A 6,194-nucleotide genomic window follows, 5' to 3' on the forward strand; every position below is an offset into this window, starting at 1 on the left:
AGTCGGCTCGACTCGTATGTGCATATGTGTCCCCCATTAAAATTTATTTTAGATGATTTTTTTTTTCTAATTTTTTTTTTGTAGATTCATCACCTAGGCCAAGATAATCATAAGTATGAAAATAAAAATAAAATTTTAAAATTAAAAATATAATTTTTAGTATTTTTTTATGCACTGTTCATATCTTATTTATGGACAATTCACTTTAGATAACGTCCATCTTTAGGATGGACATTTGTATGTCAATAGGCTCTTGCACCTATTGACTCGTGAAACAATTTTCTATGTCAAAATGAGTTGTGAAATATAGATTTATTAATTACGTGTTTCTTTTAATTTTTTTTTAAAAAATTTCTTTTTGTGGTATATTGTTAATCAAGTAAGAGTATATGTGTAACTATTAGTGAAAGATACAATGATATTTTAGTCATCTTCGCAAGAGGTAAAGTTGAATTTTTTATTAAAAGACAAGGGTATTATACAAATAAAGTTTCAACACACTAAATTTCAAAAATACCGTTGTACTTTCATAAAAATTTCATATTTATCCTTAATGATTAGTTATCTATTAGAATAATTTTTGTAAATAAAAAATAATTATATTTTGATAAATATACCCATCATAGCCCAATCTAACATTAATTTTTACATTTTGAGGGGTTGTTAATTCTAGATCAACCTGCTATATAAAAACACACACGCACCTAGTGTCCATCAGAACTTCATTATGTGAACTAAAATAACACAAAGTTTGATGGAGCCCAAGATTGTCAATATCACATATTACACACCAAGGAAGTTGGGCATCCAAACAAACCATGAAGAAGAAAAAAAGCATTGGAATTTCATAGCTTTCAAACGTGATCTACTTTAATTTCATATTTAAAGCAACTTAAATAGAGATCATGAACAAGACTTTTCTTTTTTTGTTTTGAGAAAAGGTGATATTTCATTTAGATAAGGAAGGAGCTAGTTACAAAGAAGAAAGAAAGAAGAAAAAGGCAAAAAGGAAAAAAACCGGAACAAAACATAAAAGCAAAGGGACAGCCAAAGGAATCCCTAAGATGCAGTGGCCAGGACAGCTAAAGTGTTGGCCTCAGAATTTGCATGTCTGAAGGAAGTTTCCCAATCTCTCAAAGCCCACAAGATCACATCCATGGCACCACTAAGCCTCCAGGGCAGCAGGAGGACGCCACTAGCCAATAACATTAGTTGTATCTCCTTCGATGATAATCTTGGAGAATGAAGGGTCAAGACGTAACTCCCCCATCTTAAGAGCATACAACTCTGCTTCATTGACTTCACAGAAATGGAAGGTCTCCGATAAAGACCAGAGAGTCACTCCTTGGTGGTCCCGCAATATCGCCCCTCCACCCGAGTGGGAACCTTGAACGCTACCATCGAAGTTAAGTTTAAACCAGCCAGACGAGAGTTTAACCCAGACGCAATGAAGTGACAGGCGAGACTTCTTAAATGTGATGAGGTCACGGAAATAAGCATAGAGAGAAAGATTGGGCACAACAGAGAGAGGGAGCACAATGTAGGCCCAGGAGACTGTCGTGCGCTGGATATCCATCTTAAGAGAATCAACATCTCTGGAAATGCCTTCAAAGTTTCTCAGGTTGCGTTCTTTCCATAAGATTCATAGTAAGGCAGCAACCATGATTCTCCAAAGTTGCATACCAACGGAAGAGAAGGAAGGGTTCAGATCTGCTGCAATGGAACAAGACTTGATAATAGAATTTGTTTTGATATTACTCACGAGAGAATCTTAAAATCAATGTGAAATAAAGCGGAATTACATCTCTTGCTTAGGGAAAATAATTGTAGCTGATATTACAAGAAAGATAGACATCAACCTTTCTAGAGATTGGACTTGTAATTCTCAATCTTAGAAATTCTCATGCAAGGTAAATATAAAAGAAAAGAAGACATTCGAGTATCAAAATGATGATAAGAAGGCTGTTGCATTTGCCTTTGGAGATCATGTCTATGATAATATTAATGTAAATGTCAAAGACAAATACGTTCCAAACATTGCAACCTATCTATCTAAATGGCAAGAAAAATGATGGAATTCCAATCTATTCACACATGAAGGTGTAGCTGTGTGGAATTTAAGATAATAAAATAAAAAATTGCTTCTTTTTTATTTATTAATAAGACCAAGTTCCACTTACAAGTGCGACACTATACTACTGTAAATTGACCATTATTTTTACAGCAAAAAAAACAAATACACAACCCAAGAATCTTCCACTATCAATTTAAGTACAAACTATGTCCCTGAAAAATCACAATACAGATACAGTTAATTGAAATTAAATAAAACAGATGGGAAGACTTATCGGATAGTGCATAGCGTTACCCCCACAGGACTTAGCACACCTCACACCTGATTTCTTGACCACGACAAATTTTTTATCTTATTAATTAGAATTTTAGAGATGGGAAGCTTTTATAAGCACTACCTCTTAATCTAGGGTTTAAAGAGCATCAAAACACAATTAGGATTTTATGGGAACAAATTTAGGGCAATGCCACAAAAAAAAACTTCCCTTTTCTTAAGGTGGGCTTGCCTCACTCTTCCATCAAACCCTAACTAGGAGTTTTTTTCACATGGTTTGCAACCCCTTGGATTTTCTTTTAGGGTGGCTTGCGCCCTTGACGAGTGAGAGGAGAGAGAACTATCAACAAAAAAAATGAGAGAGAGTAAATCTGGGGCATGAAGGAGAGAGAGGCCTCTTTTGTGTAGAGAATTGAGAAACACCTGCTGTTTATAGGATACAAGTCTTTTAGGTATGCTTATCTAATGAAAAAGTTTGACCAATAAGAATTTTGAAAAACTATGAGGTGAGAGAGAATAAAACCTGAGCCATCCAACCCTTAAACAAGTCAACAAGATTTAAGGAAGAACAATTAGGAACATTATCTAATATTTGAACCATATCCAATTCTAATCAAAATAGGATTTAAAATACTCTAGATCCTTCTAGAATTTACTAATATCTTTGTCAAAATCCTTTTAGAATTTACTAATATATTTGTCAAAATCCTTCTAGAATTTACAAATATCTTTGTCAAAACTTGTAGGAAGTCAAAGATAATATAATCTTGATCAAAACTAACTCCCACAAAAATATAACACAATCTTTTCTTTTAAGAATATTATCATTTCAACTTAAAAACACATTTTAACATAACTAAATAATTAAAGTAGGGGGCTTGTGTTGGGTGTTTTTTTAGTTACATACAAGGCTAAATACATTTTAATAAATGTTTGATAGAAATTGAGGAGATAAAAGTCTTAAAGATGGATGGTTAAAGATATGCCTTGGGTTGAGTATGCTTCTAGTCTTCATATACGGCGAAGTGTATACTAACCAACGGTTGACAAAGATATCGATATGAAAAGTGTTAAACCGATGCTCGATGGAGGTATTAATAAAAGCGTGAACGAATGTTGGACAAGTTGTTTTAACAGATGTTGAATGAAAGACATATGATCTTAACAAGCTTGGCCTTTGAAGATATATATTGGGTGAAAAACATGTTTCATAGTCACCATATAAGACTATGTATGTTCACGAACTATTGATAGGACGAAGATGTCAAAATATAGTGAAGTTCGTAACGCATGCTGAATAATTGTCTTAACAGACGGTCGATAAGATACAAGTACAGTTCTTGTTAACACCTACTTAGATATGCACCATGATATGAAGATATGAAAGATGTGATATGCCAAAGATTCATCACATGGAGGCCCCAATATGCCTTCAGAGTCTTGACTCGTTAGTCAGTCCCTATATGTCATGACTTACGACCGATAAAATATATGATAGTAATAGCGTGTCAGTAAAGCATGTTCAAGTTTAACCTACGATCGATGATAGAAGACATGAAAGCCATCTCACTGTGAGACATGTTCAAGGATACATATACTCCTAAGGCCCTGATATGCCTATCCATGTGATATGGAGAGAACCATGATGCGGTTTGATATATATGTACAGAAACATGATCCTGAATACATCGTCAGTTATACATGTTCATCATAACTTACGGTCTTTGATAAGTGGTCATAAAATTGTTTCAATTTGAGATAGAACTCTGAGATGCACATACTCTCATGGACTATGCATACCTCTCCACTGGATATTAGAAGAGTTTTGGGTGAGATGAAATATGACTCTTTTAACTTGTCAGTTAAGAATATAGGATTTAACAGATGGAGCATAAGGGAAACCTCGCCATATGGTGATTGATGTCAGTGGGGTCCTGGTTTCCCTTTGGATGAGGAGGCAGAAACCCTCTCTCGAACAACCGAGGAGGTCCGGCACGTGGTGGATGCACGGGCCCTCCTGCTAGCAGATAGGAGGTCAACGATGAGAGAGATTTTTGCGACTGAAGAGTTAGTGCTTTTACACCGCTTTGGGGGTTCGAGGACACACCCGGGTGGATAACCGTCTTAAAGCAATTACGAAGCCCTCTGTTTGTTTGTCAGTGAGGTTTGGACGGGAGCCCTCTTCAAGCTCACAACCTCTCTCTTCTCACTCTCTCTTATGCTATTTGGATGGCCTTCGAATGTCCCTCCACCTTGGTCGCCCTCTCGAAGGGATTTTCTTGCTGCTAGGGGGGGCATGGGAAAACTCGAGGGTCAAGGCCTGCGGATTTGCTCACATTCGCGGGCTTGTGGATGGACGCGGGCTGCTGCATGGGTGGAGTCGCGTGGGCAGAGTCGCGCGCGCGGAGGTGTGTGAGAGAGAGAGAGAGAGAGAGAGAGAGAGAGAGAGAGAGAGAGGAGAGAGAGAGAGAGAGAGAGAGAGAGAGAGAGAGAGAGAGAGAGAGAGAGAGAGAGAGAGAGAGAGAGAGAGAGGAGAGAGAGAGAGAGAGAGAGAGAGAGAGAGAGAGAGAGAGAGAGAGAGAGAGAGAGAGAGAGAGAGAGAGAGAGAGAGAGAGAGAGAGAGAAAGAGAGAGAGAGAGAGGAAGAACGACTCAGCTTAGGAGAGGTGGGGGGTGACCCACACGACCGGGGTGCTTGCGAGACTACACACTCGGGGTATCCTCTCTCTCTCAAAGTTTTTTTTTTTCTCTCTCTCTCTCCTCTCCGATAGAGGCTGGGGGCTCATGAAGAAATACAACCTAAAATAGAAATCTAGCCTTGATTCTTCCCAGCCTTTAGGGGTATTGGAGCTAGAAAAAGGGGGTTTTTCTACAAGTGAGTTAAGCTTGCTTATATAGAGGATTCACAAAACAAGGGTGTATGTTCAAAATTCAAGCTTAATTACAATTAAATAAATTAAAAAAAAATCAAAATATTTGGTATAAATGACCAAAATGTCCCTATGATCTTTTGCCCGAATGACCAGAACATCCCTGCATGCAGGTTGCTCCACCATGGGAAGACCTTGGAAGCTATTTCTGCAACTTGCGGTACTTGTTCAGTTGTTTCAGCAATATATCTTCGTTCTTTTCTCGATTGTGAGCATTTCGATGCCCTTTCATCGTGTTGTGGTAGCCTTGTCCCCTGGGGTGAAAGTCTGGCCAGTTTTGTGAACTTTGTTTGCCAATGCATCTTCGAGCTGCATTGTTCTAGCTCCTGGCTCTTCTTGCAAGTCAGAGAGGAGGCTGTTGCAGTCGTTTTACAAGTTTGGGCTAATTTGGTGTCGATTTATGCATTTACCTAATTTGGAAGGTTGCCGAGGAAAGGGATTCCGACAACCGACTGGATTTGCTTCTTTGGTGACCTGGGGACTTGCATTCATCGAACCACGGATTGAATGCAAGAGTTGTACCAGAATGGAGCTCTGCGTGGGATGGTTATATTGAACTCCACCTCGCATTGATCCATGGCTTGGACATTGAGCTATTCTTCACCGAATCCAGAGCTTGCTGAACCCTATTTTTTCCTTGGTTTCTCTGATCACTTTCCTCTTCAGAGCAATGGGGGTTCTCAGTTACGCCATAGTGTGTTCCATAGGTCAAAATGTTTGGGCTGGGCGTGATCTTGAACATGTTAATGTTTGAGCTCTGTCTTGCTTCAGAGGAAGGCGACATGGGTTGACGAAGCTACTGCCGGAAACCATTGAGTCCCCATTTTCGGGACTGGTTTGGTGAAGCTGCACCGTGCCATGGTAAAACCCACGAGTTGCAAGGCCACATGAGCGTAGACCCCTCTAGGGAGGTCCGAT

The sequence above is a fragment of the Amborella trichopoda genome, chromosome 4 (assembly GCF_054954075.1).
Source record: "Amborella trichopoda isolate Santa Cruz 75 chromosome 4, AtrichopodaSantaCruz75HAP2 v2.0, whole genome shotgun sequence".
NCBI classification, from domain to species: Eukaryota; Viridiplantae; Streptophyta; class Magnoliopsida; order Amborellales; family Amborellaceae; genus Amborella; species Amborella trichopoda.